This window comes from Dermacentor albipictus, chromosome 8, assembly GCF_038994185.2.
Source record: "Dermacentor albipictus isolate Rhodes 1998 colony chromosome 8, USDA_Dalb.pri_finalv2, whole genome shotgun sequence".
Classification (NCBI taxonomy): domain Eukaryota; kingdom Metazoa; phylum Arthropoda; class Arachnida; order Ixodida; family Ixodidae; genus Dermacentor; species Dermacentor albipictus.
The window spans coordinates 56,838,878-56,854,429 of NC_091828.1; the positions used below are offsets into that span (position 1 = coordinate 56,838,878).

General features: G+C 47.6%; 1 protein-coding gene across 1 annotated transcript in view; it reads left to right on the top strand.

Annotated features, from left to right (window-relative positions):
* Positions 1-15,552, top strand: part of LOC139049265 (uncharacterized) — a 258,184-nt gene that overhangs the window by 120,087 nt on the left and 122,545 nt on the right. The window lies entirely within an intron of this gene.

Here is a 15,552-nt window from a genome sequence, read left to right on the forward strand (position 1 = left end):
GCTGTGTATGTTTGGAACAAAACTGGCCTTTTAGCGGTTAACACCAGCTCAACGGATTACTTGTTAGGTGAGTATGCTCCCATTGCTAAGCGACAAGTTTCTATTTCACTTCTTTTGGACTTCCTGTGCAAGCCTTCATCAGTATTGCTTTTTTTTGTGTGTGTGTGTGTTCATATACTTGTCACATAGAGGTAACTTGGAAGAGTTGGAACAGTTCCGTCATGATTACGGCCAGTGCACTACGCAAAACAAGGAACCAGAAGCCTAGAATGCAACAAGGACACAGTGCTGTGTCCTCGCGACTTTCCTGTTGTTTTTTTATCGCTTGTTTTCCGTAGTGCGCAGATAACTATCATGACTAATATATTTCTGCAAGCAGAATAGCAAAAGTGTACAAGTGTCTCAATCCCCTACAGAAACACGTGGGAAATAACCAATTTCATGCGAAGGAAGGGCTTGCATTTTGTGGTGGAACGTCTGCTTCTGAATACCTTCCGCGGGCGTTACCTGAAAAAAGTAATACTAAAAAAGCAGGCCACAATAAGTACTATCAATTTACCTCAAGGCCGTCTATCTGGCTATAAATAGCCACTCACTCATTTACTCGATGGTCTATTAAACAGAGCGGAAGAAACCTCTGGTGGTCTTCCGTCGTCATTACGTGACAGAAGCGACAAGCATGACACATTGTTCACACCTTCAAATATCAAATGTAGCAGAAAACATCCTTTGCATTAGCTTCTACAATTCAAGCACTTACAGGCACATTAGTTTCAAAAGAGCTTCACAAATGGTCGATTGTATTCCAACACGTAAGCAAATTCCTAGCAATCTATGCGACAGCACCAACAAACCATTGGCCGATCGACGTCGCTTCAATGTACCTGACGCGGCAAAACGACAGCAGTGCGTATTGACACACTACAGGCACTCGAAAGTCTCAAATAGATTTCGACTGAAATTATTCCCAGTAAATTGACCAAACTAACCGCTAGCGATGCTGTAGGTATTTTTGTAAGTGCTTGCGCAAAAGCGAAAACTCAGACCTTTACTGTTTTGCGTCTATTTACCTCGCAAGAAGGAATTCTTTTGGAAGAAAAGCGCGGCCTCTTTAGAACACAATGGAAATTGTGGTCATACTATATTGCTGGTAATAATAATAATAATAATAATAATAATAATAATAACAATAATAACGTTACATTCCAGTGCGAGAAAGAGGCGAGGAGCTCGAAAAGCACTCGTAAAATATAACAATAGTAATAGCGATACATTGTATTATTATTATTATTTCAAAGCGAGATCATGACTCGCGTATAACGTTCCTGGGAAAGAACGCCTCTGCACGACTGGCTGATATTTGGAATGATATCTGTAATCGCTCCAGCAAACGCGGAGTCTTTTCGCCTGCTTGAGGGAAATGGGGTAGAAGTCTCAGCGGTTGGTAGCTGTATTGCTACTAATTTTTCTTCAAAATATATAACTTATGCTATCAACGACAGTACATGTCAGCAGCAGGCTTCAGTTACGATGCCTAGTACAGCGTTCGATGAGAAGCTCTTCCTCGAATGTAACCGACTTGTGAAACCCTCATTGTCTTGTGTTTCAGCTGGAATTTCCTCTGGCATTTCAAAAGCTCACAGCAATATACTTGCGCCGGCATTTGCATCTATTTTCATTATAGCTAGTTTGAATATATGTCTCAAATAGTCCATCTTCTCACGAATTTGAAAAGTGTTTGTGTTTTCCCTTTTGTTAAGTCTGGTTCCAAAACGCGCGTCTCGAAATACATGCAGATTTCACGTTGTTGCGAATAAAGAAGAATGGCGCCGAGCACAAGCAGTGGCCACGGACGCTGCTCGCTCAGTTGCTGCCATGATGACGAACGAACCAGACGTCCGGTTCTAGTCTCCGTCGTTGTTTGCTGCAATTGAAGTGGTGCCGAGACCCACCCTGTCGTATGGCTGTCGAGTTCCGGTAACAGAGCAACTCCGAGCCAAGTGCGGCCTCGTCCTGAGGGTCATCTACGATCGACGCCCTCTTGACAGATGAGGCCAACTCTGTGCGGGTGCTGCACCAGCACCTCAACTTCGTCTTCACGAAGCAGGCGGAGTTCAACGAGTCCGACCGCGCAATACAAGATACGCGCACAGATGGACTTGGAAGCGGGCCTGAACACAGCTTTCGAGTACGAACAAAAGGTGTTATTTACCAAAACAAGCGTGCACCTCGTCGCTGACCAGCGTCCACCACACCTTCCTGTCTCAGTCGAATCCATCGCGTGTCCTAGAGTGCAACTTGCCTCTCCACTGTACCTAGATGCTCCTTCCGCCTCGCCCAGAGTTTCGCCCGCTGCGTCGTTCTCTGGCGTTGCTCTGCCAAACCTGCACATCTCAATCTTTTGGGGGGAGCGGTGCTACTGGCAAGGTTTTTAGGACCTGTGGCACTGATGGCAATGACTCGCTATCCAGGATAGACAAATTTAATTATCTACTGACGTACCTGGCCAGGTTAGGTAAGACGGCTATTCAGGGTTTCCGGCTCACCGAGGAAAACCACAATGTCGCCACCAAGGTGCTGTCTGACCGATTAGCCAATCGTGACATGCTGGTCGATGACCATCTAGACCACCTACTGATAATGGCGCTCATTCCTAGTTCGGCAGATCTCGACAATTCGCAGTTATTATTGACTCCCAGGCAGCTTGCCGTAACTACGTGAAACGCTGAATATCTTTAATCGCCAACCGACTCCTCAAACAAGCCTCCGAGTTCCCGAACGTTGAAATTTTATGGACTACAGAACATGAGTTCCTCCGTGGATATCATCGTGCGTACGCTGTAGCCCCAGCTCATGCCTCCCTGGCACCACAAGAGAGAAAGACGGCCGCCTCTATGGAGCCCGTACCGTTACAATACAGCACCATTCTACAGCACTATACATTGAACGGACGACAATACCCACCTCCGCACAAGACCCTCTCACACGAAGACGTAGTAGGATGGCGACAATTACAAATAAACACATACCCCAATTTAAACAAACTACACGCAATACACCCTACACTATACTCGTACAAATATCCCCTGTGTAACAACTACGCCTCCCTATATGACACCAGATGGGCGTGCCCCAACATAAAGGCAGCCCCGCCAATACCCAACTTCACACACGAGCAGTAGGAGGCCGTGCTTACTACGTCACACCCTCGTGACCAGCAGTAACTGGTGCGGCGGGTCCGGGAGAGAGCAAGAGCCGCAGAATCCTTGGACTGAGGGCGCCTCCCCGCACAAGCAGAAAGACACCTGCTTGTCGTTCTTCTTAAATAACTTTTTTCCTCCTCCTCCTCCTCCTCCTCGACAAGTTTCGAAATATCTGCAATGAGATCACTTTCTGGCACAAGTACTAGCGCACTGGACGGCCTTGGCGTTTCACCAGACGAGTATGCTGCTGTGCTGCGACGCGTCATCATGAAAGCCTTCCCACCTGACCTCAGTATCCTGTACCGTCAGCGGCTAAAGGAGGCTCTTTGGCCGAGCCACGCTGACACACCAGCGGTTACAGAAGACCAACATCTTATGTCGTTCCTGCGAATTCAAGTCGAGGCGAGGAAGGAAGGCTCTCACAACCAAGCCAGTTCATCTGCGAGCATGCAGCATCATCAACGTGAATCGTTAGCTCTGGAACTAAACCCGCCCTCTGCAGCGGTTCTATCTCTGCCTCCTGCCCGAGGCGTCGAACCGCACAGTTCAGGAATGCTCCACGTCGCTCACGTCAGAAGAAAAACGCAGGAAACCTCGGGCGTGCAGGCGTTGCTTAAGTTGCGCAGCCATGTGGCCAGTGAATGTCGAAGGGTGGGAAGTTTGCAATGTGCCCACTGTGCTGGACAATAATTGACGTCGCTGGGCAACGAGTGTATTCCAAGTCAAAACCGTTCACAGCGTCTAGGCAACGTGTCGGCACCGTCCCTGCAACGTGCAAGCTAGACGGAATCTATGAACAGACCACCTTGAGTAACATCCGTGTCTACAAGTAGTACTACTGGACTTTTGCCTATATACCTATAGATGGGCAGAACTTGGGCTGTCCAGCAGAAGGTCAATTTTCCTACGGTTCCTTGTAGACACGGGCAGTCAGCGAAATTTAGTTCGGCAGGACGTTGCTCGAGCGCCGAAATGTCCTATTCAAGGTGTGGAACCCAGCGACCCTTATATGTAACCGAGGAGTGTTTGTCACACTCCAGAGTCGGCACAGTACCAACGAGATCATTATAGATGCCCTCAAAGGGCCTGAAATCTTTGCGGTAACCATCTTGCCAGAGGATGGGGCGATCATCACCATGATGACAAACATCGGATTTGTTCGCGCTGGTCGAAGCACTGAAGCAGCTACTTTCTGAAAAAACGACATCAGCATGATTATTGCGATATCTGCGATATCGACTGGGACATTGTAATTGGCCATATATATCGATTATCGTCTCAAGTTACTCCAGTGGAAAGCCATTGTGTGTGGATGGTCCAGAGTACCCTTCACTACTTCTCCAAAGGCTCAACTGTAAAAAGAAACACGTCTCTGCTCTTTGGTGTTGGAAAGCCTCCCAGAGACGATACGCCATTAAAAATAGACAGTTATTTGATGCTGCACCTGAATACAGTTGTCATAGAAGACATTACTGTGGAAGGTAATGAATACAACTACAAAGCTACCCTCGTCGTGTAAGTGCTCAGGACCGCGCCGCACCTCTTTCAACGTTTACCACACTTCCAAACAAGAGTTCTCTTGTCCAGAAGACAAGCCGTCACCATGCCTCAGGAGGACGGCAAGAAAGGCAACAAAGACAATGAAAATAAGGAAAAAGCAATGAAGAAGGAGGTCTTCAAGAGACACGCGAGTGGGAAGTTGCCAATCATGGAACGCCGCTTAAAGCAGCCACGAAAGATGCGCCCAAGGAACCCAAGTTCAACAGTAGCGTCACGAAGTTACCCAAAGGCAACAGATTTCCGCCTCCTACAAGGCTCCCCAGACGTAGCAGGCGATGCTCAAGGCTATTTCCATCGATGATTTCATGTACTCCGAACGATAATTCAAGCATGAGTACAAGGACGACAATGCGCAACTACGTCAAAACGCACGTGTACAAGCACGTCCCTTCCAGAATAAGCGCCGGCGCACAATGGTCCAGCAAAGCTCAACAGACGCGGAGACGCACGTACAGCACAAATGCTACGTCGAGGCAAGACGGGTGCCTACTTACACGCCAACCGGGCAACGTGCTTGCTTCAAGAGCTGGGTGCGCCACACTACCCCAATCAACGAGCATCGGTCTGCGACGTCGAAGTTTACATCGACAAGCTTTAACAAACCATTTATAAAAGCGCGGATCCAAGCAGCACTTGCTGCATCTACGCTCTGCAGCACACAAGGCTGCGCCGAAGCTGCCACCACAATTTGAAGTTGGAGACGTCATCTTGGTGCACGATAATCCGCCGTCTATCCCACGGAAGCTGCCCCGGTGAGGGAACTGCTGCCTGGTCGCTGCAGAGTCACTCGAGCATGCTGCTTGAACTTGGCGTCCGGCTCAAAGATTAGGCATCCCGTCGAAAAAGTTTACTCTCTTGAAGCCGGCACTCTTTAGCAATTTTGTCGACCGCGGATGTATGTTGCAAATAAAAAAGGTGCGCCGAGCACGACCGGTGGCTGCGGGTGCAGCTTGCTCAGTTAGTGCCATAATGACGAAGGAGTCGTAAAGAGCTTGTTACTCCAAACCAATACAGATTTATGTGTGGTCGCTCCATAGTCTCGAGTCTTGCGAGCTTCATAACATAGACCGCTATGCCAGTATTGCAGAGGGGACAAGTTGATGCCGTGTACCGCTACCTCCGCAAGACTTTTGATGTAGTCAGCCATCCAGTGCCCTTGGTAATCTTAAGGGTCGTGGTGCCGATGCTCCAGTTATTGCTCTCATCCGCGGCTATCTTTTCAAGCGGTCCTGCTATATTAGCTTCAATAAAGAGTCATCTTTCGTATGCAAGGCCACTAACGGTGTCCTTCAAGGTTCCGTGTTCTCACCGCTCCTGTTCTTGTTATTCGTCAACGATTTCGTCAACGATGGCAGTTGTCAATATGCCGATGAGATTCAAAGATTTTCAAAGACATTTGTGTCATTTATGACTGTAGAATTCTTCAGCCTGACCTGTTGTCCTTTGCAGAATGGCGCAAAAATATAACTTGGGAGAAGCTTAAGATTCTTCTTTAGGAGTAGAAAAACACAATGGCATTAAAGGGTCCCTGGCTGCTTCTCACGCTTCCCGGCAACTGCAGCTTGTGTAACCTCAGTCTTTACCGAGAAAGGCTTGTGGCGAACGCTACGCACGAAGGCGAGCTTTCTGGTTATTTTTTAAGAGGAAATCTGTTATGGATTCGTTATAATAGCCGTTTAGGTTGGCGATGGTGCCCACCGCAACCTCCGGTGTCCGCCACTGCCGGAATCCGTCGCAGCTATCGCCAGAAATGAGAACTTCCGTTCCTAGTTCTCGCCGGGATATAATCCTGCTCGCTGGGTGGGAGCCAGCTACGCTACCACTGCCCCACGCCATCGCATGTTAGCTTCTCGTGAAAAAATGCCCTCTGCAAGCGCGCTTGCACCGTGTGATATACACGATGTGACATGCGTACCCCTTAGCGTCGACACGTGTACTCTTTGCGTTGCAGTTACATAATATGACACCAGGTGGCTAGCCATGTGGCACTTGTACTGTTAGCCGTACAAGGTAGATAGAGAAGGTTTGAGGAACAAGATATGTTAAGAAGTTGCATACAAAAATGCTAGAACGAAAAACATGTACAGTATAGCTTATTAAATCAACCTCACTAGGTGACTATTTGTCACCACCCAATCTCAAAGGAGATAAGAATAAATCATCATCAACACTTGCATCGTATCCTGCCAGGAGGAGGAAATAAACTTTATTGAATACGAGGGGAGGTGGGTGCGGGAGCCGAGATCAGGCGGAGAAGGCTAGGGTGGAGTCCAGCTTGCCGCGACTTTCACCAGCAAGTCCGCCAGCCAGACTTGGGTTTTAAAGTTAGTAGATTTTAATCTGGAGCCGTACGTCTCCTGTCACGGAGTTTGCGGCAGGGGATTCCGCACGGTGGGGTAAGGGGAGCATCTCTACAGCCCCATAGAATATGATACTGATCGGCAGGATCTTATTTATTATTTATTTATTTATTTATTTATTTATTTATCCATATATCCTGAGGGCCTTTGCGGGTATTACATATGGGGGGGAGGGTGAGGCGCGGATGGTGATTGGGGTTACGTTCACAAACTAAACATAACAAGCACAAGTTCGCGAGCGACACGAACATGAATATACAGTATGATGAAATATAATACGAAACACGATAGATATGTTAGTAGAATAGTTAGAAGGAGTGGTGCTACATGACATTACCCATGTTATAAAAACAAGCCATCGCAATAAGTAGCTCAATTACAACTCTACGTTAAAAAAGGTGCTTCACTGTATTAATAAATGAGTCGTGATCGCGCACAGTAACAAGATCACGTGGCAGCGTGTTCTGATAATAAATTGCAAGAAACAGTGCTGAGTTGCAAAGCTCGTTGGGACGCGCAAACATCAGCTGTATTTTATATGCGTGATCCAAGCGCGGAAAAGTGAATGCGAATGCGTCGCAATATTTACATTTTGAATTAAAATGTAATTGGATGAACAATATAGAATTTTGGTGGACATAACAGTTCCAGTTTGCGCCCTGCGGATATTCGTTACATGCAAACCGGCGCCCTTTCGACGCCATCCACAGTCATCCTGTCCCAGCCTCACACCCAGGCATGTTTTCTAAGACTGACAACGTTGACGTCGATGTCTGATTGCAGAATTACCAACAGGTCAGTGCACATAACAGGTGGGAAAAGCCGCTTATGCTGGCTAATATAATATTCCACCTAAAGAAAACTGCAACGGGCTGGTTCCACACACATGAAGAGATTACACGTTGGGACCAGTGCAAACGGAAGCTTAAAGATTTGTTCCGCAAGCTCGTCGGCGGGCAACGTGCTACTAAGAAGGGCCTTAGGATCTGTGCGCAGACGTCCGCTGAAAGTTATGTGACGTATATCCAGGACGTGCTAGCTCGTTGCCAAAAATGGGATAATAATGTGGGAGAGGCAGACAAGGTCCGTCACGTTTTAAAGGGCATCGCGGATGACGTGTTTAACCTTCTTGTTTACAATAACAACATAACAATGGTCAATGAGATCATTAACGAATTTCGCCACTTTGAAGAACCGAAGAGCCCCCGCATAGTTAAGTAGTTGACGCGTCTACCCAAGACCGCAGCTTTATCAACGTGCGAAGACATTTGTCTTCCGCGTGAGCCCACCTATTGCAGAAGGTCCTACGTATCGTCCGGCCAGAAAGTGAACCACAATCTCCTGCCACATTTCTAACTTGGAGGATTTGAGAATTTCTAGCTTCGAGGATTTCTGCTTTGAAAATTTCCTGCCACTCGTGTCCCTCATTCAATCGATTATTCGCCAAGAACTTGCCAAAGTGCGTCTGCCGTCCATCTGCTACGCCAACCGTCACGATTTTGCTTCGTCGGCTGCCTGTGCCGCTGTCCGCCAGAGCAAGTATCCGAGCTATCGCAACTCAATGGAATGACGCAAACAGGATGATAGACCCACCTGCTGCCATTATGGATGAGCTGGCCACATCTTTCGCCACTGCCGAGGTTCCTGGCAAGCCCACTCTCAATCAAGCCTGCCCGCCTATGGTTGCTTCCAACTGAACCTTCGCCCACCTGCATGGTCTACTGGGTTTGAAGATGCACCTGACAATGCTCCAGCCACTGCGATCAGTCGCTCACAATCACCGCACAGTCGCCGCTCGCTGCGTCAGTAAGCTGCTTCGCTTTCCATCCTCAGCTTACCGTGCCGCTCTCCAACGGAGAACTAACTAGGGTAGCTCCTGGAGCGGACGTTGCTCTAGCACCTCGGCTTGTAATTCCTCTGCTGACCCTGCCTGCTTATCGGACCCTTCTGGACCTGGATGGTTTGCTGATTACAGCACTAATCGACAATGGAGCGCATATTTCCATCATGAGCGCAAACTTTCGAACGAGCTTGAAGAAAGTACTTACTCTTGCTCTGACTACACTGATCCAGGTCGCCGACGGTGGAACTCCTGTTGGGCTCGGGATGTGTACCGCACGTGCCATTGTCGCCGGTGACCACATGTCGGCTTTGTTTAGTGCGCTCCAACGCTGTCCTCACGATGTTATCCTTGGACCCGACTCTGTGACCGCCCATTCTGCTCTGATTAACTGTTCAGCCAGTTTTGTGCAACTTTACCTACCCCTTCCCGCTTACCTTCCCGCTCAAGCCCCAACTCAGCTTTGTTCAGCGGATTTTATTCGTTGCCCACCTCAGGGAGCAACTTGCATTACGGTTTTAGCCTGTCCACCTGTACCTGAGGGGAATATGTCCCTACTCCCGCTACTTCAGTCCTGCTTTCCTACTATGTATCGTTCCAATTCATCAACGTTTCTGCAGCAGGTAATCAGATATGTCTTTCCAGCCTAAATTTCGGGCCGTGCCCTCAAGTTCTTACTAGAGGAACGTCTGTTGCCACGTTGTCACCATCCCTCGACTGCCATATTTCCGCTCTATCTGTTGTGCCGTCTTTGATTAGTGCTCGTTCTGCGCATTCTGCGTCTGCCCCGCCCTACGACTTTGCAAAGCTGATCGCGCCGCAACTCTCACTCCATCAAGCCGCAGAGCTCCATGACCACACCAAGTCCAACTCCGCCATTTTGGACCTGAACGATCGCCCTTTAGACCAAAGTATGGTCGTTAAGCATCGGATAAATACCGGCAAAGCTGCACCTGTTCACCTGCGCCCATACCGGGTGTCGCCCTCTGAGTGACTGGTTATCCAGAGGGAAGTCGACAAAATGCTGGCTAAATTTATTCGACAATCTTCCAGCCCATGTGCTGTTCTCTTCAGAACAAGGATGACAGCTGGCATTCTAAACACGAATACTAAGAAAGATGTCTACCCCTTCCATGCATTGACGATGCTCTGGAATGTCTCCAAGGTGCCACTTATTTTCCAACAATAGATGTTCGCTCTCGAAATTGGCAAATTGCCGTGGATGAAATGGACTGTGAGAAGACAGCATTCGCCACACCTCACGGCCTATATAAGTTCAGGGTAACTGCAAAAGTATTTGGTTTGTGCAATGCCCTGGAAACCTTTGAATGGATGATGGACATGCTATTTCGTGGTTTGAAATGGTCCATCTGTTCGTGCTACTTTGACCTCACCAAGGCTCGCAAATTTTTCGACAGGTTTTCAACGACTTTCATCTGTTCTTTCAGTTTTTTCGCACAGCTGACCTGCAGCACATCTAGTCCAAGTGCCACTTCTGTCACCGCCAAATAACCATGCTAGGACATGTTGTCGATGCGTGAGGCATTCGCCCCGACCGCATTAAAGTTTCTGCAGTGTAGAATTTCCCCTTACGAAGTTGTGCCAAAAATGTTCGAAGCTTTATTTGCCTTTGCTCTTACTTTCGCGGGTTTGTGTAAAATTCCGCGCATGCTGCCCGTCTCCTGACTGAACTCCTCAGGGAAGACGTTCCTATCTGTAAGGGCTCTGAACAAGAGACTTCCTTCTCGCACCTCGTCAGACTACTCAGTGTTCTTGCCCAATTTGGACGTCTCCGCTACAATAGAAATTCGCAGAGACGCCAGTAGCTACAGCATTGATGCACGCATAGCTGAAGCTCAATGTGTACACAACCCGGTTATCGCCATACGAGCGTAATTACTCGATTTCCGAGTGCGAGTGTCTCGCCAAATTTGGGCGGTGGGCAAGTTGCGACGGTACATATGTGGTCGACCATTTACCGTTACCACTACGCCCGTTGTTGGCTTTCTTACCTCAAGGATCCCACCATGCGCCTTGTTCGCTTGGCTCTACTGCTTCAGGAACTAACACACACTCCACAAGTCGGGTCATTTACATAGGGACGCCGACTGTCTGTCTCGTCATCTCGTTGATGCACCGGGCGTTTTAGTGGATGCCTCACTAATATGCGTTCTATCACGTACCGCCTCGGAAGTCATTCGTTCTGAACAACGACACAATGAATCGTTTACGGCAGCTTATCGAACGCCTGCTGTGTGATCCGTCTGACCCATCCCTTCATACCTTCGTGCTACATTATGGACCCCTGTACTGCCGCAATATGCACCCGGACGGGCTAGAGCTGCTGACCGTCTTTCCGTTTTATGTTCGACAGTCTCTACTCCAGCAACTGCACGACGTTACCACCGCTGGGCTTCTTGGCCACTCACGGGCATATGACCGAATTCAACGACGATTTTTCTTGCCCCGTCTAAACCACTCCGTCCGTCGCAATGTCACTGCGTGTGAGTCGTGTCAACAGCTTTGAGAAGCATTTAGCTCTGTCCATTGTCCCACTTCACCCATATATAGTTTCGTCCAGAAGGAACATTCAAACATTTAAATGACATCCTAACTTGTACAAGTAAAGCAAGTTTTCACTGCCTGTGCATAATCATTCTCGGTGTATATCAGCTTGAAGGTGCCTGCAGGTTTTGCACCTGGGACAACGAGCTTTTTTACGGGAGAATGATGTTGGATTTATTTTGCACGCTCTAACATGGCTTTAAAGTTTCTTTTGCGGCCATAGGTAACCCTTGGTACATTCGGAAATGATTTTCTCAGGCACTCGTTACTTGATGACGTTCGGGGGTGTTTTCCTAAGATGTATATGTTTGGAGGGCGTTAGAACATTTTGTTTTCAAGGCTGGCGGTCAGTCAGACTCTGGTGTAAGCTGTTTCTTAGGTAATTCAGACTGTCTCTCCAATCTTGACTCGATGTCATAAGCGCGGTTAAGAGCAGCTTGTGGGTAGTTTCTTTATGCTAGCGTTGTTTTAAATTTTCATTTAGGTGGTGGACATTATGGTTGTTTTCACTTCAGATTCTTCTTATTCGTTTCGCTTGCCCGACGAAAATTATTTGCTTGCGGTGTCGTCGGTGATAACAGTCGTAGCCTCAATATGGCTGGCTATCCGCAGGCTTCCGGTAAAGGATCATTCTATGTTTTCCGTTTTCTTTATAGACCGTCGTGTCGAGAAAGTTGATTTGACCGGGAGAGTGGTGAGCAGTAAACTTATTACTCGGGTGAAAGCGATTGAAACGGCTAATTAAGCCGGCTACATGCAATTGTATACAGAAGGCTCTTGTGAAGGCAATTGTACTTCTTCAGCAATTCTCATTCCGCAATACAACATAAACAGCTTGCGTGACATCATCAACTACACTAGATCTTTTTATAATGAAGTAGGACTCTTAGGCCACTTCACGAACTTACTCGGTGCTAAATATCTGTCGATTTGTGTTGGTTTGTATCCATGTATGTTTGTATTTAACCGCTTTTCTGCCTGCCTGAGTCACTGGTGGAATATGGCAGCGCACTTGGAAATAGAAACAGGAAAGAATAAACATACACGAGCGCTATGTCATTCTATGTTACGTTTTTGTTTCCAAATGCGCTGCGATATTCTATCCTGACTAACCAACTAGCCCAGCAGTACGTCTTCAGTGGGTCACTGGGTAGTCCATCGTCGAACGGGTAGGGCATCGCGCGGCGTGTTGAGGGAGCAGGGTGGAAACCAACAATCTGATCAAAATGGGTCACTGAGTACGCGGCAGTGTGATGTGTACACATGTACTGCTCTTCAACGAACCTCTTTCACGCCGGCGTGGATCACTGTTGATGCGCGACTGGGTAGGTGTCACGGTTGGAAAAAACTTTTTGACGCCGATTTGGAGGCACTGGGCATGTGCCATTCGGTCTGTGTTCATCTTCAATGAGCCTGTTTAATGCCAACTTCGGTCACTGGACATGTTTTTAAATTATGGGGTTTTACTTGCCAAAACGACTTTCTTACTATGAAGCACGCCGTAGTGGAGGGCTTCGGAAATTTCGACCACCTGGGGTTCTTTAACGTGCGCCTAAATCTATGTAGACGGGTGTTTTCGCATTTCGCCCCCGTCGAAATGCGGCCGCCTTGGCCGGGATTTGATCCCACGACCTCGTGCTCAGTAGCCTAACACCATAGCCACTGAGCAACCACGGCGGGTCACTGGGCATGTTACAAAAGGCTCGTCGCAAAGCTTGTCGTCCCAGAGAGCACGCGCAGACTTCTGGACAGTGTCAATAAATGGCGCTGCGTGACCAAAAAGAAGCGTGAGACACAAACCCGGTTTCGGTATGACGTGTTTCTCAGTGCCAGATTCCCGGTGGTGGGGGCGCTAGATGGCGCCAAGTGTTCTTACCAGGGATGCGCCAAAAATCGTTACCGCCGCAGTACACGCCTCACACATAACTTGTTTCGACGGTGACAATGGGTTGTGCCACTATAATAAGTCGATGCTAAACGCATTTATACACGTGAGCCTTTTTCTCTTAGCACAGAAGCCCCATGCCCTGCGCATTCGACCATGCCACACCCAGTGACCATGTATAGGCGGCAAAATTGTTATAGACGTACAAAAATAGTTATCTCTAAGGAAGTGCGTGAAAAGCCCTAAGAATGCTAAAATATTAAAATTATCCTGTTCTGGTTGCAACGAAACTCGTGTTGAAAATCCTTTTCATGGCAAACTTACCTTTGCCGCTAGGTTTGATAACGTGGTGACGCGTCCATTGCTTGCCTTAGTTATGTGTTGCCTCCGTGTTTACAATCGTGGTGCGTTACGCCGGTGCAGCTCAGGAAACCATTGTTACGACGTGGATACCGTAAACGGTGATTGGGTGGACAACACGAAGCTATAGCCACAAACCTAAAGGACGTGCAAGGGTGTGCGTGCTTTTGGCGCTCATTACACTTTGCCTAAACAGTGTGAGCAGTGTATACTCTACTTGTGCAAGAATCGGGGCTACAAGTGCTTTCCAAGCTGTCCAATGCCTCACATTTCTAAATGAATCAAGTTAAGTGTTTTTTTATCTTCATTGTTTTTTTTTCGAGCCACTTTGAAGCAGCGGCTTGTTACGTTTATGATTCAGTTAACGTTCCTCGGTGCGGCCACTATCCAATTGTTTATTTTCCGTCTTAGGAGTCGCGGGTGGGCTCAGTTGCGGTAGATTCAGTCTTGCGAGGCAAGGAGCTCAGAACGTAGGTATTCTTAACTTTGTTACATCTTCTAGGGGTGAGGGGGAGGCAGTAACGACGTATTATTACTAGTCACCCCCTTACTCTGTGAATCATCACGAAACTTTCAGCTTCGAACATTCGTGTGCTTTCTGTGCAATCCCTCACACATGTTTGGGAGTACTCATTGGACGACTGGTACTCAGTATTTCTAACGTTCCGTGGTTGAATTTCTTTCTTTGGAGGTTAGAGGCACAATGTTGGCGCATGATTGAAGTTAGTATTTTTATCGTCGAGGAAATGCGTGCATTGCGAAACCGTCAATACAAGGTAGCTTGTGTAGGAGCGGAGCACGAACTTCGTCACACAGATTCATTCCACGCCTTACTATGCAATTAGGTATTTTTGCGGCCAGATACTGCAAATGTGTTCCCTCTCCCGTTCCTCATTTGCGCCATAAATGGAGAACAATGAGGGACTCCATAGATATATTTCTCCCCAGATTTATACATCTCCGAGACTCCCTAGATTTATATATCTAGATACTGCGCCAACAGTGCCACGCTGCTGGCGCAGTAGCAGGGCAAAAGTGCTAACGGTTTCGCATTCGTGACCGCTTGAAGCAACGTGCGGAGAGATGGATGGATGCTATGGGTGTCCCTGTTGGATCGGGGTCGTGGGTTGCGCCACCAAGCACCTCATACTATATTGCCTAATTTACCACTTATGTTAAACAAAACAAAGAAATACCGGCGATAAATTCACATAAGCAAACTTTCTGAACCCCTATTGCCACCCTAATTGCCGCCTCCCTAGTTTGTCGTTTTCCTACTTTTCTTTCAACCAATCTTCAAATCGTCTCTTAGGTGCCGCCCAAAGCGCCATCTCGTTCCTCTAGAGCAATCTCCTGCGGAAAAGGCACTATATGTGCAGATAATAGTTTGTCAATATATATTCAGACGCGCGAGCACATAGATATCGCCCGGCGCCGCCGCTAGATGGCAAAATGTGTCCAGAAGGAAGCTCGAAAAAGGAGCCCGGCTGCACTACATGCCTTGTATACGTCGCGCTCGCGTTTGAGCAGTGCCGTTTTTCGTTTTTTCACTGCAATCTTTCAAAGCTCATTGTATGGTCGACAGACGTACTGAGATGTATTCTGCCAGAATTTTTTAAGCATAGAATCCTGTGCGGAAAACCAAGAAATATACAAAACATGATCAAATCATTATATACCAAATATAGGTTATATTTCAGCATTTTACATATTGCAAAACCTACTGTCTCTGAATATTTACACATAAAGAAATCAATGCGTACATGAGAACTTATTTGC